Source organism: Lissotriton helveticus, chromosome 1_1 (assembly GCF_964261635.1).
Source record: "Lissotriton helveticus chromosome 1_1, aLisHel1.1, whole genome shotgun sequence".
NCBI lineage: Eukaryota > Metazoa > Chordata > Amphibia > Caudata > Salamandridae > Lissotriton > Lissotriton helveticus.
Window position 1 is genome coordinate 1,675,512,376 of NC_136057.1, and position 26,034 is coordinate 1,675,538,409.

General features: G+C 47.7%; 1 protein-coding gene across 10 annotated transcripts in view; it reads left to right on the forward strand.

Moving 5' to 3' along the window:
* The window catches only part of B4GALNT1 (beta-1,4-N-acetyl-galactosaminyltransferase 1), a 702,884-nt gene that overhangs the window by 574,976 nt on the left and 101,874 nt on the right, over positions 1-26,034 (forward strand). The gene's annotated exons all lie outside the window — the stretch shown is intronic.

The following is a 26,034-nucleotide window of genomic DNA, read 5'->3' on the forward strand; positions in this document are numbered from 1 at the left end:
AATAATATTGTTCATTTGCCTCAAAGCTGCAAATTCCTAACACTATCGTTGCATGGCGGTCCAGATGAAAAACCCTTTTAAAAAAAGAGATTCACTTTTCAATCACATATCTTAGGAATAGTACAGAGAACAATGTTTGAATGGTGTTGACATGTATAACTAAGTTCAGATATAATGGGCCACTCATTACCTGGATAGTAGGGGCAGCATGTTTTTAGTTTTCAGTCCATCGATTGTGTGGGTGGTTTATGCAGTCCCATATATTTTTTTACATTTCTTTTTTTAGCTGTACGAACAGCTGTGCTATCTTTTCATTTTTTTGACACTTCTGATTTAAACTCTTTTCCACTAGTGGCTTGGACATCTGCCAGTCCACTGGAGGGACAATATACCCCCAAGCACAGCAGAAAGTAATTAATTCTTAATTTGATAGATACCGTTTATCTATAAAATTAAAATAAAAAAAATGTAATAATTCATGAATTCATCTCATAATAAGTCAAAATTATTATTACACTTCTGTCCACATATAATTTTTCGCTGTTAGGTACTTTTGCTATTTTGCTAAGCCCTTCAGACAACTGAGGGTATACTGTGTTTCCAATGAGATGTGATCAAAGATTTTGCCACTAGCACGGAAACAAAAACTAACTGCTTAACGCTCTGGTGATATTTGTCCGCATGAGATGGATACCCGGAAAGTGCTAGCATTGGATTGTGTGGGGTGGAAACCTGCAATCTGACCTCGATGTACACAAACATTTATTTCCAAAATATTATCATATTCGGACAGAGAAGAGGGTGAGGGGTTTGATGTCAGTGATTCCACTCAGAGGCAAAAACAGTACTCTCCGGAAATGTGGCCAAGGATCTCTAGCTGGTAAAAATCAGCTCAGTTCCCCAAAATGGGGTGCTTTACTTCCCTAGATTGTGTGCTGTGTGGTTGTGATTGCGTGATACTTGTGAAATAGCCCACTTATGACTGAATCACAGGATGGATAATCCATTTCAGAAGGATACTCTCTTTGATGGATGGACCACTTTGCATTTTGTTAGGCCAAGCGCTACCCAACACAGCGCCTATATTCTCTCTCCTTCATTGTTTGGGTGCCAGACCCCAGCTGGGTGGGGGTGCACAGTGCAAAAAGGGGCTATCGGGTCTCAGCCCTGAGGGTTTTGTATGTTTGTCTCTGATGTCCCAGGATTCGGCTTAGGATTCAAAACTGGGCCAAGTACCTTCTGCACTTGAGTCTCAGTGGTAGCCAAATTGAGCAGTCACTGACTTATCAGGGAGGTAGTGTGGGGGTGGTGCCCAAACGTAGGACTCAGCAATCATAAAGAAGTGCATTAACTAATTGTGCAACCCAGTGCTTTACTTTGAAGAAGAAAAGTATTTAAATGCACGCAAGAACTAAATACTACACACACAATATAGGCAAGATGCAATTTTGTGTACTGGGTGCTGGGGTTGACTGTGCCTTTACTCTCCTTTTAGCCCCACCGTCCCCCAATTCCCATCGAGGCGGTTTCCCTAAGGGACAAAGTTATTGCGTGATTAGATTTCAGTGTAGATTAACCCTGTTATATTGAAAGTATGCTCTGTTTTTCACAGTTCAAGGTTTATTTTAGTGAGTAAGGACTTGTGATCAGTTTGTAGTGCCTTCTACAGGGTCAGGCAGCTGCCTGACTTAGATTCTGAAACACCTCTCCGCTGCTTCTGGAAGAGTGCATTCATTGGCAACTCTGGGGAACCTTCTTCGTGCTCTTAGACCCTACGCTGCGGTCACACCTTCAGCAAGAGTGCTGATGGGCGGCAGCAGCCTCACTGGCAGGAGCACTGTTTACTGCAGATATTAGATCATCATTGGGAAAGGTGGGCAGGTGCTCCATGTTTGTGTTGGCCTTGCACAACCGCTCTGGAGGTTCCCACACACAAGTCAATTCTGAGATAGCAAGGCAACCCATAGGCCCCACTTCTTTCTTCAGTGTGGCTCAGGCTGGGCTGCAGGTTACCTTTGGGCACAGCAGCAGATTCAGCCGCATTGTTCTTCTGGTCACAGTAGTGCAGGTCGAGCCACAGGAGTGAAGATCAAGCCTAATTTTCCTTCTGGTCACAGTGGTGCAGGTAAAGCTGCGTCTTTTACGGTTCACGTCTGGAACTAAAAGAGAGCCCATTACCTGATGACATTCAGATGTACAGATTGCTCTAATCCATCCTCCTCTTCTGGCTGACTCCACCAACACATGGATCATGCTGCCCCTGACTCCTCTGCGCAGTCAGTCCTCCGACAACATTTGGTAGTCCTTCCATCTCTTAGAAGGCAGGCTGGCTTTTAAGCATTTCAGGTCAAGGGAACAGCTTGTTCCAGCAAGGGATATACTCAAATGATGTCTTCTCACCTCTGGGAAGTTGGCTGTCAAACAGACACTAGCTCTGGTTGCACAGCAGTCATCTGAGCACTCTGCAGAGGACTCAGTTCCTTTATCATTAAAAACTTGGAACTGGGATAACAAGTGAGTCCTATTTTTATACAGACAAAACAGAGAAGAGGTGTGGATACATTGTTTTCACTTTCAGAACCGGTGTAGGGTGGCTCTCTTGTCAAGCGTCCTTTTCAAATTGCTCTCCAGCCACTGTGTAAAGTGATGCTCCTCCCAGCATGGTGGTTTCCATCCCCGAGCACCCAATCAAGCGGCACAGTGAGGTGTGAACTCACAAAAGAGTGAGAAGGGGAAAGACAAAAGACTGGCCTCACAAAAGTGTTCCCTTTACCCTTGAACAACATACACTGTAGCCCCACCTTTCACCTTCATCATCTGCCAAATCACAGTGCTACAGGAAGACTGAACATCAGCCTGTCTCAGAAAAAGGCCTAATAGAATGTCTAAATGAGCTTTTTCTCTTCTCTCCCCGTTCCACTGTCTTGGTCTCCTTCTAACTTCATTAGGAATGCCAGCAATGCACTTTCGATGCCGGGGAAAACAACCTCATCCACATCTTGTGTACCTAGCCGGGAAACAACCGTTACAACGCAACTATTACAACGCACACCCTTACAACGCAGGATCCTTTACAACGCATGCCTTTACAACGCATGACATTACATAGCAAATACTATTACAACGCATGCCATCACAACTCAAGTATAGGTAAGTATATTATTTTATTTAACCTTTTTCTTATTACAAAAATATTAAAAATAAATAAAATAAATTAATTAAAGTAATTTTATATATTTAGTTTGGGTTTTGGGGTACAGGGGTATTTTTAGGGTTCAGGGCTAGGTTTGGATTTTGGGGTACAGGGGTATTTTTAGGGTTCAGGGCTGGGTTTGGGGGTACAGGGGTATTTTTAGGGTTCAGGTTTGGGTTTTGGGGTACAGGGGTTTTTTAGGGTTCAGGGTTGGGTTTTGATTTTGGGGTACAGGGGTATTTTTAGGGTTCAAGGCTGGGTTTGGGTTGTGGGGTACAGGGTATTTTTAGGGTTCAGGGTTGGGTTTGGATTTTGGGGTAAAGGGGTATTTTAGGGTTCAGGTTTGGGTTGTGGGGTACAGGGTATTTTTAGGGTTCAGGGTTGGGTTTGGATTTTGGGGTAAAGGCGTATTTTAGGGTTCAGGTTTGGGTTTTGGGGTACAGGGGTATTTTTAGGGTTCAGGGTAGGGTTTGGGTTTTGGGGTACAGGGGTATTTTTAGGGTTCAGGTTGTGGGGTACAGGGTATTTTTAGGGTTCAGGGTTGGGTTTGGATTTTGGGGTAAAGGGGTCTTTTAGGGTTCAGGGCTGGGTTTGGGTTGTGGGGTACAGGGTATTTTTAGGGTCGGGTTTGGATTTTGGGGTAAAGGGGTATTTTAGGGTTCAGGGCTGGGTTTGGGGTTTGGGGTACAGGGGTATTTTTAGGGTTCAGGGTAGGGTTTGGGTTTTGGGGTACATGGGTATTTTTAGGGTTCAGGGTTGGGTTTGGATTTTGGGGTCCAGGGGTATTTTTAGGGTTCAGGGCTGGGTTTGGGTTTTGGGGTAGAGGGTATTTTTAGGGTTCAGGGTTGGGTTTGGATTTTGGGGTACAGGGGTATTTTTAGGGTTCAGGGCTGGGTTTGGGTTTTGGGGTACAGGGGTATTTTTAGGGTTCAGGGCTGGGTTTGGGTTTTGGGGTATAGGGGTATTTTTAGGGTTAAGGGCAGGGTTTGGGTTTTGGGGTACAGGGGTATTTTTAGCGTTCAGGGTTACTGGTGTATTTTTAGGGTTCAGTTTTTAAATAAATTTAAAATAAAAATATTAATTTTAATAATGTTTTTATTTATTAATAATAGTTCTTTAATAATAATAGTTATTTTAAAAATAAACTATTTTTTTAAATACATTTATATGTACAAATTAATTATTTAAAAATAATTTAATTTTTTAAATTAAATTTTAATAAATTACATTTTTTAATAAAATAATATACATACCTATACTTACGTTGTAATGGCATGCGTTGTAATAGCATCTGCTATGTAATGTCATGCGTTGTAAAGGCATTCGTTGTAAATGTATCTGCGTTGTAAAAATTGCGTTGTAATGGTGTGCGTTGTAAAAGTTTGCGATGTAACGTCATACATCCACCTAGCCAGGCTATGGGCATTCCAGGATTGATCCCAGAGGCCTCCATTACTCTAGTTCACTCATACACAATACATGTACCATGCGGGCCCTATACACAAATATGCACAGCATACTTTTGGCATGTTAGCACTATAATTCATGTCAGAACATGGAAGCAGGACCTTGCTAGAGTGGGCTAGTAGGCCCCCACTTCAGTGACACAGATAAAAAAAAGTCTGGTCAGATCTATTAATTCACAAAACATGATGGACTTCCACTGCCGTTCTATGTACTAAACCCATTACATGGTCGGGAGCTCACTGTCAGTGCAACAAGGCAATGATTGACGCTCTCCTTCGTGTGACAGGACCGGTCCAGGACTTCACTCATGCCAAGGGACAGGCGTGAGCCTTTGTGCACTCACTAAATTAGTGTAAGTCTGGGGTCAAAATCAAAAAACCTGGATACAGATACCCGCAGTCGGCCACTCAGGGCAGGGAAAGATGACTGCGCCATTCGCGGGGGACATTCCAATCCAACATTAGTTCAAGGTGGACACTGTAATGGTGACTATTAAGTGGAATGTATGACTTTGACCTACCCTGTCTACAACCCACTGACCGTTTGCTGCTTTTCCTCCCTCCAGTGTAGAAAGACTAGGAAAATACCAACAAGTGTGTCCCTACCCTAGTTGGACTTTGAAGATTAGACCATCCTTTTGTACCAGTGCTCCCAGTTTACCATGAGTACTTTTTTGAGGAATGCTCTCCGGAAGTAGCTGATGGAGATGATGTGCCAATAACTAGACAACCCATTGCAGGGTCCCACTAGGATGGGGCTAAGCCTGCGACTAAAGGCCAATACAGATGCTGATCGCACCTTTCTTGGAAGGGCTGGGCTGTTTTGAAAAGGATGGGAACTGCTCTTGGTTCTTGGGGAGAGTCTGTTCAAGAAAACACAATAGTCTGGAGATCAGCTGACTAAAGCCGGCTACTAAACCAATAGCATTATGAAATGGCCAAGGATATGCCAGAGGCACCAAAGGCCTGAGACTGGGGTAAGCCTGCATTGCAACTTCTCCCTATCCCGTTTTGCACCTTCTAAACAGAATAGTGTGTGTCCAGGCCGGTCTCCAGTGGTGCACTGGGAATGTGGCCTTGGGGTGTAACCTTGGTCCATTTTGATTGCTGGCTCCACATTAATCCTGTTCCCGAGCCTCAGAGGGATACAAGGGGTTTCACCTTGATTTGCAGGCAATTCCCTTGAGGTATATGCCATCGAGGGAAGCTAGTCACGATGAACTTGTAGCCGTTTGTACCATTGTCCTGTGATGTAATGTTCCAACTTTATTAAGGTTGCAATTTTAAATGGCTCCCTACTAATTAAAGAATGGCGTGTCCATTCCTCCCGAGTGAGACCTTGTCTCCAGATTCCTGGGTTCTTCTGACAAGGGAAAACGTGGAAACTCCTGACGCTGAGGTGCCGCCCTCTTTCAGAGAGCCCACTGGAACCTGAGCTGCAGTTGGGACCTATTGAGTCACTACTCGTCCCTTTAATGGTGTCAGTCGTCCCCCTCATCGGCACTGGGGCCCATCCTCTCACACCCAATGGCAAGTTTATCAGGGAGCACTCGTCTCTTTAATGGTGTCAGTCGTCCCCCTCATCGGCACTGGGGCCCATCCTCTCACACCCAATAGCAAGTTTATCAGGGAGCACTTGTCGCATTCCTGTGATAATAGGTAGTCCAAATCCCTATCAGTTAGGGTACCCATTACGCTTTTGGATGTCAGATAGCTGGCTTGGTTGCACGCCCTGAAGCATTTTCACAAGACTGCTTTGACTAGAATATTGGAACTTAAAGTCCAAGTAGGTCCATGAGACCAGTGGTGACCTAAGAATACAGAAGCCTTCCTGATTCCTCCACTTCAGAAAGCACTTCACAGAGCCTGTAATTATAACGTCATTACAGGGCCTTACTCTGTAAAGAAAGGCCTATTCGTTTTTTTAATCTTTTGTAAAATATAGCTACTGTATGGGAGTTCCAGATCTATTACCACTCTTGGGAATAAGCCTTGACCCACAGCTAGTCAGGGGTATAAAGTAGTAAATGGTTAATCGAGCTGCAGTGCAAAGTATTAAAGACCCTGAGACTCCAGTGGTAAATGATAGCATCCAGCATGGATCCTGACCAGGAACCACTTCTGGCCCCCAAAACCCAGGCCCAGATAAAAGATCCTCTACTGGTATTAGCAGATTTGCTGAATGTAAGATTATCATTTACAGAATTCAAGAATTACTTGCTATGTTACTCCCTAACCTCTTGAATACCTTTGAGGGCCTTGGGAGCATCTCCTAAGCAGGAAGAGGACCTGTTCTGGCTTTTGTGGAAACAGGCTGTTCTAGGAAAAGACTTTGCTGCTACTGAGGAGGGGTCGCAGCGAGCGGGGTGTTCTGGGTGGCGGAAACAGGCTGCAAAGAATAGGATCCCGGAGCCATTGCAGTGGGACCGGAACGGGAGTCATGGGATAGGTGTGAAAGCGCATTGGTTTGAGGATGTCACTAGTCACAGGTTATGGGCTCTGGCCTCGCCTGTAAAGCTCTGTGGGTGGGTTCAAGAAATAGATTTTATTTGCATTTGCATTTAAGATTGATACGGCACCCTCTGCTAAACATAGGATGTTATGGAGGGCAGAGACGTGGGTGAACTGGAGGATATGGGCAACGCGACATTGAGGCACTATGGTGGAGCCGGGGTTAGGCTAGGTAGTATCTCTCGAGGCAAACAGTCCAGAGGTGTATTTTTCTCCGTTAAGAATGATATTATCACTGTGGGAAAATAGGAAGGGATCGATCGTCAGGTTAAATTCCATAGGGCAATCGTAAAAACAAGTGTGGTTGGAAGCACAGGGACTTTCCAACAGACCATTATCTTCCAATCACCAACAGGCAGGGTTGGACTGGGAGAGGAAATCGGCCCGGGCAACAAATTAAAAGCCCCACCCCCAGTTATAAGACAGCTAAAAAGTGCCCCTCATTTGCAAATCAGGGTATTTTTGAATTTGTAAAAACAAGATGTATAAGGTGTTTTGTAAGGTGTAGCAGACTGCATTTTTTGCTTGCTGCAGGCGGTGTTTGTGGGACTATCAGAGAAACCAATTGTAAAAACTGGAAGACTATACAACATGCAAAAACCGCCGAAAAACTACCCCGTGCACTGACCTGTCAGACCAGCATCGTGGGCACTGCCAGATCACCCTACCGCACAGGCTGGCCTTGCCAACCGGTTAAAATCTACTGCAGGCCCAAATAGCACAGGCAGACAGGCTCCACTGTTGTCGATGCTCTGGAGGGCAGCAGCACCCCCTTTCTACTCAGCAACCACCACTGTGCTGTCCCAGTGGCAGAAGCCTAACGTGTGCTAACTCTAAAAGTTTCCATGGCTGATGTGGGTGTGCAGGTGTGTGCTTGCACACCTTTTAGTGACAACAAATATACACACCTTTTGTAATGAAGCGGAGTGGAGTTAGGTTTGAGGATCCAAGTAATTTAGAGGGGTTAAGTGATGGGCAAAATCAGTCAGTGCTGGGAAACGGCTAAAAGGGGTGAATTCACCTGGCCATTCACCTAAAGTGCATACACACTTTCAGCGACAAACAATAAAAAGTAACATATTATTCTGCTTGGCAGGTATAGTAATCTGAGGAAATAGTTTCTTGCAGCAGCTTTCTATCACCCAGTAATCTACAATCTTAAGAGAACTCAATCCAGCCATACTGAACCAATTGGCAATCCATGTTATATTTGATAACTATATGCATCACTTGCACGATTACATTCAGAGCAAAAAAGAATGCCCAGTAGATTCCAAGTGAATCATGAAACATCTTGAGGACCTACTGGACAGCAAAGAGACCAGAACCCATCAGCAACGATTGTTCACGCAAACATCCTTTGAAAACTACTGCACAACAGAACTACAATCTACGCAACAGAATAATAATAATGATGTGTAGCAAAGTCTTCGACCTGAGATTGAGACGAGCTACTGAATAGGACCAGCACACCCCAACATTAGAAGGGACAATTAACATCTCTGCAACAAAAGGTATTGACATCTAGTGCTATTTGGCATCTCTAACTGTAGTCTGACAACTAAAACAGAATCAGCTAATATCTTCTTCCGTCCCGTGGACCGATTAACAGCTTACCAAGAGCCATTGGAAGTGAACAACGGGAATAGAACACACACTATACATCATAGCGATAAGAAGCTCAGACAGTCACCGCCTTATGGGTGAGTATCAATCTTTGAGTCACAAAATACATCCTTTCTACAAGTATTGTAATGCAGGCAGCACAATCGGCGGATAATGGCTCAGACTTTGTAACCTTTACAATCAGAAGCCCCTGTGAGACCACCCTCTTAGTTGTTAGCAAGCCTCTCAAACTCGGCCAAGAGGCACCACAACAAACATCACCACTATAGAGGTTTGACGAGGTTTACTCCGGCAATGTATACCTCGCGCCCCTTCTGAGGTGGCCACCACCCCAGGCCAGCTCCTTGCCAGTTTCTTCAAAAACATTACATCAACGCTCATGGCTCTGGAACTCCATGAAGAGAAGAAGAGTAATAAACCAAATCTTCCCTATGAAATCAGGATCCTTGAGATATGAGAGGCTTACATTACACCAGCAGAAAAGCAACTACAATTCCTAATCTACTGATGTCCACATACAGTAGCAAGATACACCAGTAGCCGGGGGCTCCTTCTAGGAATCAAGTGCACATCTCAAATTATTTTGAAAATCACGGAAAAGATGTCTGAATGGCAATTGCTTCTCTAACAAGCAGTGGCAAAGCCAATAAATCTCCGCCTATCAAGAGCTGTTGACTTTGGCAAAGTTTTGTAGCCATGCTGTACAGCAGCGTGGATGCTATGTAGTATGGCTACAACTAATTTAAGAAAGCACTATGACACAGCCAGGGCTAATGCGTTTTTTATTAAGAGCATTAGTGCTGAATGCATCATAGTCTTTTTTTTTTTTTCACAACCAATTTTATTGAGCAAATGAGCACCAAGAATGTGGCGTCTCCACACCCGAAGATCACCACAACAATATCAATATAGCAGTTCCATAAGCAGCAAAATGATAAAACAGGCTCAGAATATGCTCAGTATACGAACTCCCCAGCAACCCACCCTAGCCCACAACTTTGCCCCCCCTCCCCACTCCAGATACCCCCCCCAACCCCCCCTACCACACGTGTATAGCCGCAACTGAAAAAGAAAGTAGGTGTAATGCCTCCAGGGCCTCGCCGCTTCGGGCCAGAAATGTCACTGCGATCAAGTGTCCTCCTCCTGCTCTGCCGGGGGGTCCAAGAACAGGCCACGATAGTCAGCCCAACGCCTCCAAATTTTGTAGTGCTTGCGTGGGCAGCCCCTCGCCTCAAAGATCGGCCTCTCCAGACCCATAAAATAATCCAACCCAGCCCTCCAAGCAGACAGGGGGGGAGCCCTCACCGACTTCCATGCCCGGGCCAGGTCCCGCTTGGCCACAACCAACCCCAAGAGCAACAAATGACGTTTGTAGACGTTGCCCCCAATCCCTTCCATAATATGTAGCAGACCCAGCCGATGGGTACGTGGAAGGTCCCAGCCCAGGACCTCAGCCAGGCAACTCCACACACCCCTCCAGAACCCAGTCAGCCGGCCGCACGACCATACCGTATGCAACAAGGAGCCAGGCACCGCCCCACAGCGCAGGCACTCCGGTGAAGCAATCAAGCCAGCCTTCCACAACCGTTCACGCGTATAGTAAGCGCGGTGCAAGTATTTAAATTGAATCAGCCGCAGCCGGACAGCTATAGCGGTTCCGCGCGGGGATTCCAGCGCCTCCCTCCAGTCGTCCTCATCAAGGGGGCCTACATCTACTTCCCACGCCTCCCGAAGGGAGTGTAGGGTGGAGGAGCAATGAATCACAAGTGTCTGGTAGATCCTAGAGACCTTCTTGTCCCCCAGGTCTCCCATAAATACTTTAGCCTCGACAGGGCTGAACTCCGGCAAAGAGTCGAGGCCAGCGATGCTCGGGGCGAGGGCATGCCGTAGCTGGAGGTAACGGAAGAACTGGGACTGAGGCATGAGGAACTCCGCGCGGAGCTCCTCGAAGGACTTAAGAGCGGTGCCGGACATGACCTGGCCCAGCTGCGTGATCCCAATGTTCTCCCAACCCTCAAATCCGGTCAGGGTCGCCAGTTCCGGGAGTAGACCATTATGCCAGAGCGGCGTCTCAGCCGTCAGTCTGCCCCACCATCCCATTCGGCGCAATGACTGCCTCCATACCGCAAAGACCACTCTTGTGACTGATGGCAACCCACGGCGTAGGCGGGCCGAATAAAGGATGGTGTGGAGCGTGCGATCGCCCATAAGCAATCGTTCTAGGGCATAAGCCGGATCACTCCTATCACAATACCACCATTCATTGAGGATAAGTAATTGTGAAGCTTGGTAATAGGAGAGGAGGTCCGAGGTGGCCAAGCCACCACAGTAGGTGGATAAAAAGCACGTCTTCAGAGCCACTCTGGCCGCACCACCATCCCACAGGAAGCGGCCCAATGCTGAATTAACCTGGCGGAACCACTCCAGGCCAATGGGATGAGGGAAATTCTGGAGTTGGTACAGGAGCCGCGGCAGCGCTACCATCTTAAAGATGGCCGATCTCCCGAAAATAGTGAGCGGCATTCTAGACCAGGTCTTAACATCAGCCTGTACCCTCTCCCACACCGGCAATACGCCACGCGCCCAGGCCACGGCCCGCGACTCTGAGAGAAAAACGCCCAGATATTTCAGGCCATCCGTCGCCACTCGCAATTCAGCCGCCCAAGGGTCAGCAACCACTCCGCCACCCAGCACCCACAGGGTTGATTTATTCACGTTAAGATGGAGACCCGAGACCTCACCGAACGCCCGCATGAGCTCCAGAACCCGGGGACCCGACCGCCGCAGATCAGTCAAGAAGAGGAGGACGTCATCAGCATACAGCGCAATCCTATCCGCCAGGTCTGCATTCCAAACAAAGCCACGCAACCGGGTATCTACTCGCACTCTCGACGCCAGAGGTTCCATGGCGAGGGCGAACAGGTACGGGGACAGGGGGCAACCCTGCCGGGTACCGCGACCGATACGGAAGCGCCCAGAGGTAGCTCCGGCCACGCGGACCGAGGCCGTCACGTTGGTGTATAGGAGGCGAACGTACGACAAGAAGACCGGCCCCAGGTTGAGGCGAGCCAACAGTGCGAACAAATACGCCCAACTCACCGAGTCAAAGGCTCGGTCCATATCCGCCAGAAAGAGTGCCGCCTGCTCATCCCTAGCACCCATGGCATCCACCGCGGCCTGTGCCCGTCGGATATTATGCCGGGTGGCCCTGCGAGGCATGAATCCGGCCTGGTCGGGGTGGACCAGGTCAGTAACGTGGGGCAAGAGGCGGTTAGCCAGGGCCTTAGCCAGAATTTTGGCCTCGACGTTAAGTAGAGAGATCGGCCTGTACGAATCGTGTCTATCCGGCGCCCTGCCCGGCTTCAAGAAGACCACAATCTCGGCATGACGCCAGTCCGGCGGCAGTTCTCCCCGATCCCTTGCCGCCTCCAGGGCGCGGCGATAGTGGGGTCCCAGCTGGACGTGAAATTTTTTAAAGAATTCGCTTGGGTAGCCACTCGGGCCGGGCGCCTTACCAGCATTCAACTGACCAAGGGCGTCCCCCAGTTCCTCAGCCGTGAGCGGGACGTCCAGGGCGGTCCTAGTCGCATCCGAGACGGCCCGTGGCATGAGATCGTCAAGATATGCAGATATCATGTCCGTCTCCAAAGGATCACGAGGGGCGTATTGTGCCTCGTAATAACTGGCAAAGCTAGCCGCCAGCAAGTCCGGATCGGTCATGATCGACCCGTCTCCCGCCGCAAGACCCGGCAACGCCAGGGGCTGAAAGGTCGCCTGGCACAACCTATGCAGCATGGTACAGGACTTGTCGCCCCACTGATACACTCTGCTGCGCGTGGCGAGCCACGCCTGCCGGGCTTCCTCATAAAGGACGGAGGCGTACAACTGTTGGGCCTGCAGGAGCTGCCTCACCACGCCATCGTCACCCCCAAGCCGGCCACGCTGCTCCAGCTCCTCCACGCGGGCCGCGGCAGCCACAATAGCCTCCCGATGTTGTCGCCGAGCAGCCACGCACCAAGCTATGTCAATGCCCCGAATGGTGGGCTTCAGCGCCTCCCACACCACCATAGCGTCCGCACCCCCCACGAGATTCTCGCGCCAGAAATGATCAATCGCCCCACGCAGATGATGCACATAGTCGGGTCGCTGCAGCTGCCAGGACGACATCCGCCAACAAAACGGCTGCCTCTTGGAAGGGAGGGTCAGGGTAGCTAGGACAGGGGAGTGATCGGACAGGCCCCGAGGGAGTATCGCAGCATCACTGACTCGACTCAGACAGGCACCCGGCACAAACAGATAGTCAAGTCTCGAAAAGGACCCATGCACCGCCGACACATACGTAAATTCACGCACAGCGGGATGAAGGTGTCGCCACACATCGACCCAGCCCAGGCTACTCACAGTCGCACAGAGTCTGGTGGAAGCAACAGCAGGGGGGGGATCCGGCGTAACAGGCACTCGCCTCCGGCGATCCAAGCCCACATCCATAACCTCGTTCCAATCGCCTCCCACCATAGTCAGCACCTCCGGAATCTCATCCCACAGCGCAAACAGCCGCTCAGATAAGGCCCACTGCAGAGGGGGGGGGGCATACACACTACCAAACACCACTGGCTCCGTACCTAACATACCCTTAACGAAAATGTAACGGCCCTGGGGATCAAGCCATTGCTTCTCATGTACATAAGCCACCCTGCGGTGCACCAGAATAGCCACCCCCCGGGAGCCTCTCGTAAAGCCTGCATGGTACACTTGCTGAAAGCCGAACCTCTGGAGGCTCAGGGCCTTGGAACCCAGCATATGAGTCTCCTGGAGCAGTAGAACATCCACCAACTCCCGTTTCCCCCAACGCAGCACAGCCCCACGTTTGATTTTATCCAGCATACCCCTTACATTCCATGTCACAACGCGCAGGGTCTTTTGAGGAGACACAGTCGTATTATTAGCCATCATCATCACAGCGTCCTGTATCCAGCCCGCCGTCCCACCCCGGCGCATTACACAAAGCGACAAAGGCAAAAGCTACACACACGTGCGGTCCCACCCACCCAGCCCAAACACTCAGCAACCCCCCCCAGACCCAAACCCCCCAAAGCATCAGCAAGAAAAGAACTTCCCCCCCCCGCCCCACTCCCCCCACCCCAATACCTCAGAGAACATTGAAGTATCTGTCGCGGCATGGAGAGACCCGGGCCCAGAACCGAGAACCCAGGGCCCGCCATACCAATGGATCCCAACATCCCAACCAATACACACTCACCACCCCCCTCCCCACACACTCAACCGCGGGGGTCAGAGGCCCATAGAAGGCACCCCCCGAGTCCCACCATGCACCCAAAAAGATAACAGGAGTTCTCAATTGGGAATAGACTGGCATAGGGAAGTCACGTTAGAACAGTCTCACCAGCCAATGCAGGGCAGCGCAGCATTCAGTAAGTAAGGTCCAGACCCAGCAATGTTCAGCTGCCAGCCTCGGAGTGCTCCGAGTCCCCTGCACCATCCGTCTGCAACGTACTGGCAGAGGCCGACCTCTTCCTAGAGCGGGACCGTCGGTGACGGCCCTTCGGATTTGGGCGAGGCACCTGCTCCGGCGACGATCCCCGGGACCCGCCCGGGTTCAGCCCCGGCTGGGCATGTGGACGAAGTCGTACCGTCTCATCGGTCCAGCGAAACACCTCCTCGGGGGAGTCGAAGAAATGCGTCCGGGACTGGTGCACCACTCGTAGGCGGGCCGGATACAGGAGAGAGTACTGGAGCTTCAGGCCCCGCAGCTTGGCCTTAGCAGCCACGAAGGATTGTCTCTGCTGCTGCACCATCCTCGTGTAGTCGGGAAAGATCATGATGTTATGATTTTCAAAGGTGAGCGAGCCTTTGTTCCTCGCCTCCCGCAGGACGGCATCGCGGTCATGATAATTGAGCAGCCGGGCGATGACTGGTCTAGGGCGCTCACCCTCCGGCGGCCGCTGAGTCAGGGCCCTGTGTGCCCTCTCGATAACAAAGCACGTGGACAGTGTCCCTTCGGGGAGCCAGCCCTCCAACCACTGGGTCAAGAACCGCGCCATGTCGTCCTTCTCGCATCGCTCCGGAAAGCCGACGAAGCGGAGGTTGTTCCGCCTCGCGCGCCCCTCGGCGTCCTCCACTCGGGCCGCCAGCGTCTTCTGGACACCCTCCACCTCCGCCAGCCTCTTCTTCAGGGCGCCTATGTCCGTCTCAGTCACCGTGATGCGGGTTTCGGCCCCAGCGATCCTCTCCACTGCATTGCGAAGGTCTTGGCGCAGCAGTGTAACATCCGCTCCTACCGCCCCAATCTTGGCATCGAGCATGTCCCGGGATTGGGTGATGGCCGCCAGGATCGCTGCATTGTCCGGCCCAGGGCCACCGCTGCCACCAGCCGCCCCAGAGCCACCACTAGGCCCCGTGAACTTATCGATGGGGCCTTGCTTAGTCTGTCCGCCACCTCTGGTCATGGCCGGTCGTGGGCTCGCCGGGACCGCACACGAGGCAGGGCGGGCACTACTCCCAGCTAGGTGTAAGAATCCCCAGGCACCACCACTCGTGCTGGAGGCTCCAGGCCCCGGGGTGGATCACCGACGTCAGAGGCCCCAAGAAGGAGGCGGGCAGGCCAACACAGGCCCGGGGTCGCGAAAATCGAGGCCCCGGCTTCACCAAGGCGGAACAGGCCTCAATCACCCCTCGGCACCACCAGCAGCTGTTCAGGACGCAGGGGAGGCTCGCGGCCCGCGAGTAACTGCAGCCACAGAGCCGGGCCAAGCGCAGCGTCGTCAGCACCTCTACCACCCGCGAGCCCACAACTGATGTCGGGCGTCTCGAGAATCGAGGTCCCCGGTCTCCGGCCGGTCACTGGGCCTCACGGCGAACCACCAAAAGGGGAGAAGAGAGTGTCCACACAAAGAGCAGGGATAAGCGGCGCCTCAGCGGCCTGTGGGCGAACACAGCAGCAAGTCAGGGCCAAGAGCGGCGCCGTGGACGCCGCCACCTCACTCCAGCCCGCGACCGCCCCGGGCGTCCCGAAACTCAAGGGCCCCGGTCTCCAGCCGGTCACAGGGCCGCACGTCTCCGTCGCCTCTCCGCGGTCCCAGGATCGAGTACAGCACCAGGTCGAGGCACCGGAGCAGGCAGGGGACTCCACCTAATCAGCGCCAGGCACTGGGTAGCAACAGCGGGCTCGGGGGCCAGGATAAATGGAAGGATGAAGTCCGGGCCGACGGGAGCTCTACGAGGCTGCGACCGCCATCTTCGCCCGCCAAACCACGCCCATCATAGTCTTTTTTGTTATTCTTTTTTTGTTATTCTTTTTTAGCCATGATGCACAGCAGTCACACTGTCACACAGTATGACTGCAAATCATTGCCAATGTTGGAAATGCTCATGCTGTACAGCATGAACAAAAGGCAATGGCAGAGCCAATGTACTAAAGGCGAGATCAATTGACTCTGCCAGTGCTTGTTAGGTCTCGACACAACACCCCATGTGATTTTGGGGATATCAGTCAATCTCTCCATGCTTGAAAAAGAAAAAAATATGACATTTGGCAAAAAATCCTATCACATAAAGAAAGCAATTACGCCCACGTCTTAGTGAAAATAAATGTAAAAGCAGATGGAATCAGTTATCACAATAAAAACAACTAACATCTGTTTTCACATAAACGTCCATTTCAAAGGAGCAATTGGCTTCTTTGAAGGGTGTGTGGGATAGCTACAAATGTCAAGAGTTTCATCAAGGATGATGAGGATGAAGACAAAATAAATGTAGTACCTCAATCACAGTGCGATCAGCAGGGGGACACCAATCAAGCTAAAGCAATCAGTACTTGGTTCATGCTCCAGCCAAAAGAATAGGAAGTGAAGCCAGAAGGTGCTTTTCAATTAGGAGGCAGCAAATAAGAGTGACAGTGAACACAACTAATATTAAGCAGTGGGCAGGCTGCCAGCCCCTTGTTGTATACAATATCTCTCGCGAGAGAGCATGCAGTGTATGTGCAGTGACAGGCGAGACGTAAAAATGGGGTCTTAATTGTAGGGAAAGTCAATATCATTGACTTCCTTTTCCCCAGGTGACAGATGGAAGGTGATATGTCTATTCTAGTATCAAAAGTATAGAATTTGAGCATAATATTTTACACTGAATCATCTTTCATCCTGTAGATCAACGCAGGGTTTAAGGATATAAAACATCAAAAGAACATGCTGGGAAAGATCCCCCCATTGCTTAGCTATAGAGAACCTACAATGTTAATGTTCCTCTTGTGGTTGGGTTACTTACAGAATCTCTTTATATCTATTCCTAAAGTTACAGAGGCAACAGAACGAGTTAGCAAAAATGAGCCTAAAAAATGCAAGCACATTACCAAACTCCTGGAGGTGCTTTACTGCACAAGTTTACGGGTGCAGTTCTGTAAAATCACACATATGAAGTATCGTGCTATGTTAATATCCTCGCCCAAATATGTAGAACAAAAGTATGGAAGGGTAAGTATGTATAAATGATTTGTTCATAATGCCGTATATATGTACCTTAAAAAATATATGTAAATATATATATAGTCAGGGTATATATATATTGGTATAATTAATGGCAGTTAATCTATACTTACCTCTATGTACTTACCATTTGATATGTTTGCCCTCAATATTTTAATTACACTATAAGGTAGCAAAATATTCCATACTTGATATTCCATGCTACAGGCAACCTGTTAAGAATAGGCCAGAAAGGCTCTGTGATTTGATAATCGTTGCTCTGGCTTAGTAAGGCTCCATCTGAGAAACCCAAGGACCCCCTTGCGGTGTGTGAGGCCCACAAGGCGTATAAATGCGCCATTAGGAGCAAGGACAAGAAGTTGATTCAGAAGGGCTGGGATGACTTAGAGCTAGCCTCCCAGTTCAAAAGCACTTAGATTTTGGGGGAGCAGGTGAATAGGATTAAATCTAGAGATGCTCCATCAAATCCTCTCCTTTGTTGCAATGTCTCTGGATCCGAATGGTTCTCTCATTTTATATGTATTTATCATCTTGATAATGACTGGAGCCTTATGGGTCAGCTAAGAGCCAGACTAGCTGACTCACCGACTTTGTATGTCACCTTGGAGGAAGTAATCCTGGCATTAAGAGAAACCCCAGTGGTAAAGTCCAGAGTCGGAATGGAGGCCCTTAGGTCTTGATTAAGTGTTACTTTGAGCTGTTGGTGCACCTGTTAACGAACACCTTTAATAACTCTCTGGTTAATTAGTGGTGCTCGTCAAAATGGGATAGGTTGAGGAGATAGATAAACCTGTCTAACCTGCATCATCGGAATGGAATTTCAACAACATTAACGTACGCCGAACTACGACCTTAAAATGACTTTTTTTTTTGACTGGTGGAACTCAGCTGTTTGAAAATATTCCAAAAAAGTCCCTTTTGAAACTAGCCTTTCGTTTGTATAGCCCAAACTCTTCCTTTTACCAGGTAAATGATGCTTCAAATTGTCCTTACAATTGTTAATTACAACGAGGTTCACTCATCCCAGGGAACCCAAGTGCAGCTTCAGATACTGCGTCTGCCAGAGACTGATGTTCATTTTGCTTCACCGTCTACGAGAACATGTTAGTGTTTTGGCTGGGGTTGTGATCATCAAGCCACACTGTAGGAGGTTTGTTTTGTCAGGACATCTGTGAACCCTACTAGAGCCTGCAGATACCATTGCTAAAGCCATCGTTTGCTTTGTTGAATCCACCGGCCTGGAGCCTCGCAAGAAATGCCACATCGCAAGCCTTTAATATTCACTAGAAAAAAAGAGGCTTTTGGGTGACGGGGCGGAAATTGATAATTTAGGACCGCACAGCTACCTTAACTCAGCACTGATGTCCACCATAACTATGCACCCTAAATGATAAGTGTGCATCAATATTCTTCCACATTAAAGCCAAAGTCAAACCACCAAGGCCCACAGTATCCATAGACCGGCAAAAAGGGGCTGGTATTACGGCACCTCTTATTACAGACGCCAGTGCTCTCGGTAATACCAGATCCCACTGTTACTGGGGGTTCAAAAATTGATTTCCTATAGACTCCTTTGCAATAGGGAATTATAAACTTGTAATTTACTGTAATTACCACTGACAAAAGTCTTCATGAAGGATTTTACCACCCACCACCCCAAACAAGCAGTATTACTTCACCCAGGTATTCTGGGTGTGGTAATACTGCAACAGTTATGATTCCAGTAGGAGCAAGTATCGCCTCCCAATAGAATTACCAGCTTTCCATAATGGACGCCCACATGCACAGAGAGTAATATTTTCTACAAGTGTGTGATAGATGTCTATAGGGTGACCAGATGGCTTGATGTCACCAACCACACTTCTACAGCCTAGGGTTGTCATTTATGAAATCAGACCCAAAAGAGGATGAGATGGGCCCTCCTTTCCCAAAGGGGCAGGGCACCAACCCGACAGTAAGTCTATAAAAATCTTTCGCCTTGGGCTAACTCACAAACCAATTTACATACATATATCGGTCTCAAAAGGTGATGATTTGTTTGCGATTGGTGTCTTTTTTTATTGACAAAATGTATTGTCTAATGCATTCTCCCTTGATTTACTAATGTGGTTATGAATATTTATTAATGTTTTTTAACTGTCTTTTTACCATTCGTGGCTCTTTATTTGTTTGGCGAAGACCACTGAGATCTATTTAAGATAATGTATGTTGTTTAAATATATTGTCTTTTTAACCAAGGTAAAAATAAAAAATATATATATAAATAAAATTAATGGCTGTTTATATACATTTTTAGGTTTTATCTTGGTGATATTAGTTGGTCTTTGGAATGAATGATTGAGCCCGATATATTTATGCAAGTTGGTTTGTGACTTAGTCCAATGGGAAGCCCTTTTATTGATTCATGAAATCAGTACATTCTTTCGTGGTTTAGTTAAAGTGTACAAAAATGGTTTACACACACAAAGCCCAGGACTGGAAGCACAATTGGGGACAATGCCGCGGGGAAATCGAGCCTTGTGTTGACTGAGTCTGTGAGTCAGGCTTAGAAGCAGAACAGGACCTCCTTTGGTTAACAGAAAAAGATGCAGGCGAATGCAAGAAAAGTTCACAAAAACATGAACAGAGTGCAGGCGCCGAGGCATTACAGCCTCCAGGATGGACTAACAAATACGGGAATACATCTGTGTCTAATGGTAATTTTGGTGTGCTTTATTTATCAATGTCTGTATTTAATGCTTAAAATTATAATTTGGACTTTTGCCCAAAGGAATGAAAACGTCATAGATCAGGGAAGTGAACTTATGCACTAATATTCAGGACTATAAAATTAAAGTAATGAATGGAATAGTTGCGTTGTTAGTATAAAATACGTGGTCATCGAGGTCTTTCAGAAAGGACTATATTCCTCCTCGGCTAGAGTTCTTCGAGATGAAGCGCAACAGGCCGTTCAGAATTATTTCGAACTAAATGAAGGAACAGTAGATAGCTATTCCACATTGTTGGAGGCGTTAAAAGTCTACATATGTGGAATATGGATTTCCAAGCAGTCGGGCGTGCTCCGGTCGATACAACATACCCTACATGGACTAGAAAAGACTCTGAAATGCCTGGGCATGCAGAAGTCGGCTATGACTGGACTCCAAGTCCTGCACTGCTCCCTCAGATCCAATCCCCTATACTGGTCTACAAAGAAGAGGCAGCAGATAGAGAAGTGACATTTTGAAAAAAAGTATGGTGAGAAACCAACACGCTCATTAGCCAGGTTCCTTAATCATTCCTGGATCTCTAATGTCATTTTGGAGGTCCTAGAGACCGCCGGCACAGAACACACTCAGACTGCGGGTAGCCTCAACTCTTTCAAAGAATATCACACAGATTTGTACAGTGCAAAAAACTGTCCAGATTACATCCCCCAAGTAAGTACCTTGAAGAGGCCATGAAGCAGTGAGCGAGAGATGCTCAATTTGCCCCTAGACAAAGAAAAGGTTATCACCACAATAAAATCTCCCCCGTCTGCCCGGAGGAAAAGCTGCAGGAATGGATGGACTCATAGTAGAGTGTTTTAAAGACTATTCAGATCTCCTGGCCCTTAAACCTCTGGAAATGTACAGGAAGTCCCGCACCCGGAGTGTACGTCCTCCTACACAGTGTGAAGAGATGATGGCCATATTTCTGAAACCCTGCAAACTCCCCGAGGATTGTTCATCAGACAGACCTCGTCCACTGTTTGATCTAGACACAAAAATACTTGCGAAAACAATAGCCAATGGGCTACACTCGTAAGTGAAAACAGTTTTCCCTCCTGAACAATCAGGATTTGTCCCTGCCCGATCTACTGCGACAACCTCAGAAGATTTTGTTCGCTGTTGCAGAAAATCGACCCTGACCCCCCCTTTTGCAGCAGTTTGACTCGATGCCTAAGAGACTTTGACTCCCTAGCGTGCCCACATATGTTCGAAACGCTCCCACTTATTGGCCTTGGGCAGTATTTATTGGGGCGGATGCTCCTGCTCTATACTCAACCATCAGCCACGGTGTTATGGCATCCCCTGTCTCCACAGCCAGAGGCACCGGGCATGGCTGCCCCCTGTCGCCGCTGCTGTTGCAGCATGGACATCGCGGCTCATCTGTTGCAGGGAAAAGCTATTTAATCCACGTATATGCGGATGATATCATGTTATATGTAAAAATAGATACAAACCGTAATCCTATCTTGGAAGTGGTGACAAGGTTTGGACACTATTTAAGCCTCAAAACTAATTGGTTTAAATCTCAAATCACTCAAATCAGCAACTATTAGGACAACTATTACATTACGTCGTTGCTGGAGCGATTTATCTACTCATTATTTGGGAATTATGGTCCATCGGGACCTCCTACTGGTGATCCCTGCTAACTACTACACTGTTATCCAGAAAAGAAAAACATGGGCTGAGCACTGGGCCAAGCTCCCTATATCTATTGGCAGACGTGTAGCTGTAATTAAAATGGTGTTTTTACCTTTCCTGCTTTCTCTATAAACCAGTATCCCACTACCGCTCGCTAAAACCTTTTTTTACAACCATTTGTTCAGTTTTGATCAGGTTCATGTGGTTGACCAGCAACTGAGAATATGCTGAGAGACTTAAGCACTTCCGTATGATAGGGGAAGAGTTCTGCCCCTATATAGAATCGTATTACCTGGTGCTTTAAGCAAAATATCTTTAATATTTTTTGTACTAAGAATATAAATTACCATTTTATTCTATTGACCGAGATATGGCAAGCAACATTCCACTGATCACAACCATTGCTCTAACAGTGTACCACCCTTGTCTGAACTCTAGTGTAGTGCATGCATGTCCTACGCCTAGCATGAGATATCTAAATTAGTTAAAGTCATTGATATGTTGTCTCCATGGCTCCGTTTACACAATAACCCTATCATCCCTCTCACCTTCAAACCAAAAGCACTGGACCAGCTGTGTTCGCTGAACCTCAAAACATTGGAAGATAAGCTTCCTGGTGGTAGTTTTATAACCCTAGAAGCTTTTCGACAAAAAGGAGGCACATTATCCCTGGATATCTCTTTTTGTTGGAGGCTAAGGAAGCGATAGAGGCACGCTACACAATGTTTCCCTCAACTCCATCAACATTCAAAGCCTTGACGTTAGTATATACTTCTCCACCGCTGACCGCTACTTAGTGGATAATGCAATCACGGAATCTGTTGGTTCCCCAACAACACAGTTGAGGGAACACTGGGAGAAGGACCATAACACATCACTAGATGGCGCCACTTGGAGATACTGCTGCTGCTCGCAGACACAACAGATCTCACTAAATAGTAGACAGAGGCTTCTTCATTTAAAATTCTTACAAAGAGTATATTATTCACCTGCCTGACTGCATAGTATGGGCTTGCGACTGGACCAGAAATGCTGAGATGCCGTCATCCCATAGCAGATTATTTTAATCTTGCATTCACCTGGCCACCAATAGCTAAACAACGTGGGAGACTATATTTGATGCATTGCCTAAAATGTTTTCCCTGCATCTTCCTCTTCTCTCCATTACTTGCTCTTTTGGTGTACATAAAATACATTCCCAAAGCAATTCAGAGGTTTGCCTCACTGGTGTTGCTCGTGGCAAGCAGGTGCATAGTTCTGAGCTGGGGGAGGGGACTGTCACTATGCGAAGCAGACTGGATCCATGACTTCATTTCCTGAAATGAAACAATGGAGGTCTCTACCCTACCCCAGGCATCACACCCATGGGACATCTGGCTCCCTTGCACTCTTACATTTTAGACTGTATTCTGTAGGACTCTGTCCAAGGATCTGCTGCTTAATACAATGTTTCATGATGTAGCTGGGCCCTGGTGCGGACTACTGTTCAGTTAGTTCTGTCTCCTTCTTTTGTGCTAACATAACCATTACTTCTGATGTGGTATAATTGAATGCAGATATTAATACTTGTTATGTATTGTACTCTCTGCCTTATTATGCTGATAGCATATTGATATTCCATGTACCCGTTCAATGGCAACTTTATTGCCTTTTCTTTTCTCTTTTTTCAGTCTCTTTTGTTTATTTGTGATTGTTAAAATGCAAAAATAAAACAAGACTTATGTGAGCTATTATCAGAATTCTTACAATGTCTCACTTTTGCATGATGAGGGTGTTTAGAAATAGGATATTGCAGTAAACTAGGAATGTGATTTCTTTTGTCAATGGTTCTGAGCGATTTTAGATTTCGCAGCATGACATATGATAGTTATTACACATAATGAATGCCTGAATTACTTACTGGTAATCACCATTACACTGATTCCATATTTCTCATTCCATTACTTATTGCAGCTGTGGTAAGAAAAGCTCACCAATGTCGCTCCTTCAAAGCACCTTCTGTGACAAAAAATAGATTCCTCTTCTCCCTTTAACTGTTAAAGGGGGACAGACCACCCACACATCCTAATTTTACAAATCTCCACAACCACTCCTAAATATGAAGGGTGGCAGGGAGGACGGGATCGTAAGTAATGGGACAAGGCAAATTAAATCAGAGGAATGAAGATTACTGGTAAGTAATCGAGGCATTTCCTCCTCATCCTTTTCTCGTGCCATTCCTTACTTATTGTAGGAATACTAAAGCATAACAAATTACAGTTGACAGAATTCATGCAAGAAACAATTTTAATAAATGAAAACATACATGATTCTGCCAAAGGAAACTGCAGCACTACATGTGTTTAGTTGTAAGAAAAGCAGTACCACAATCCAATTCTGCATCCTGATCCAAATTCAACCTGTAATGTTCAATAAAAGAAGATTGAGATGCCCAGGTTCTTGCACACAGATGTCAGTGATGAATACAACACCCCCTTCCACAGAGGCAGTCATCCCTCTGGTTGAACCAATCTGAACTGTACTTGGTGTTTTAATATTAGCTTTACTGTAAGACATTTGAAATTACCTTAACTCAACTGGATAGGGTAAAAAGGACTTATTTCCTCTCCTGGCCTGGCCAAAGTTAATATAAAGGGAAATAATTACTCTTTCTGAATTCAGCCAATCTGGACAAATACATTGTGACTGTTCTAACCACGTTGAAAAGGGATTCAAGTCAAGTCAAGTCAGAGAATTTATATAGCGCACTACATACCCAGAGGGTCCCAAGGCGCTTAGAAAGGGGAGAAGGATTACTTGTCAAATATCCACGTTTTAAGTTGCTTTCTGAATGCTAGGTGGTTCTGGGTAAGGCGAAGGTAAGCGGGGAGTGAGTTCCATGTTTTAGCAGCCAGGTATGAGAAGGATCTGCCTCCCATGGTGGTCTTGTTGATGCGAGGTACAGTGGCGAGGGCTTGGCTGGAAGAACGTAGTTGGCGGGAGGGGGTGTAGAAGGACAGTCGTGAGTTGAGGCATTCTGGTCCGATGTCGTAGAGTGATTTGTGTGCGTGGGTTAGCAGTCGGAAAGTTATCCTCTTATTGACGGGTAGCCAGTGGAGGTCTTTAAGGTGACCAGAGATGTGTTCGTTGCGTGGGATGTCTAATATGATCCTGGCTGAGGCGTTTTGGATTCGTTGGAGTTTCTTCTGGAGTTTAGCGGTAGTGCCTGCGTAGAGGGTGTTTCCGTAGTCCAGTCGGCTCGTGACCAGAGCATGGGTGACTGTTTTCCTTGTTTCGGTGGGGATCCAGCGAAATGTTTTTCTAAGCATGCGAAGAATGTTGAAGCAGGAAGAGGATACGGCGCTGACTTGTCTATTCATAGAGAGTGAAGAATCCAGGATGACGCCTAAGTTCCGTGCGTGGTCTGTCGGGATGGGTGCTTTTCCGAGGGCTTCCGGCCACCAGGAGTCGTCCCATGCAGAGGGGGAAGTACCTAAGATGAGGACTTCTGTTTTGTCTGAGTTCAATTTCAGACGACTTTGTTTCATCCATTCTGCAACTTCTTTCATTCCTTCGTGTAGGTTAGTTTTGGCGGTGCTGGGGTCATTGGTGAGAGAAAGGATCAGTTGAGTGTCATCCGCGTAAGAGATGATGTTGAGGTTGTGTTGGCGGGCGATGGCCGCAAGGGGGCTCATGTATACGTTGAAGAGGGTGGGACTGAGTGAGGATCCTTGTGGTACGCCACAGATGACTTCAGTGGCCTCGGACTTGAATGGTGGGAGGCGGACTTTCTGAGTTCTTCCGGTGAGGAACGAGGTGATCCATTCCAGTGCTTTTCCTTGGATTCCGATGTTATTGAGGCGTTGTAAAAGGGTGCTGTGGCAGACTGTGTCAAATGCTGCAGAGAGGTCGAGGAGGATGAGGGCGACTGTGTCTCCATTGTCCAGTAGAGTTCGAATGTCGTCTGTTGCTGCGATGAGGGCGGTCTCAGTGCTGTGTTTTGCTCGGAAGCCAGATTGTGAGGAGTCGAGGGATTTGTTGGCTTCGAGGAAGGCGGCGAGCTGGTTGTTGACAGCTTTCTCGATGACTTTGGCCGGGAATGGAAGGAGCGAGATGGGGCGGTAATTTTTGAGTTCGGTGGGGTCCGCTGTGGGTTTCTTCAGGAGGGCGGTGAGTTCAGCGTGTTTCCAGTCTTCCGGGAAGGTGGCGGAGTTGAGGGAGCTGTTGATGACGTCTCGGAGGTGCGGTGCTATGACGGAGTCTGCTTTGTTGAAGATGTGGTGAGGACATGGGTCTGTGGGGGATCCTGAGTGGATGGAATTCATCAGGCGGATTGTGTCCTCAGTGGAGATTGGGTTCCAGTC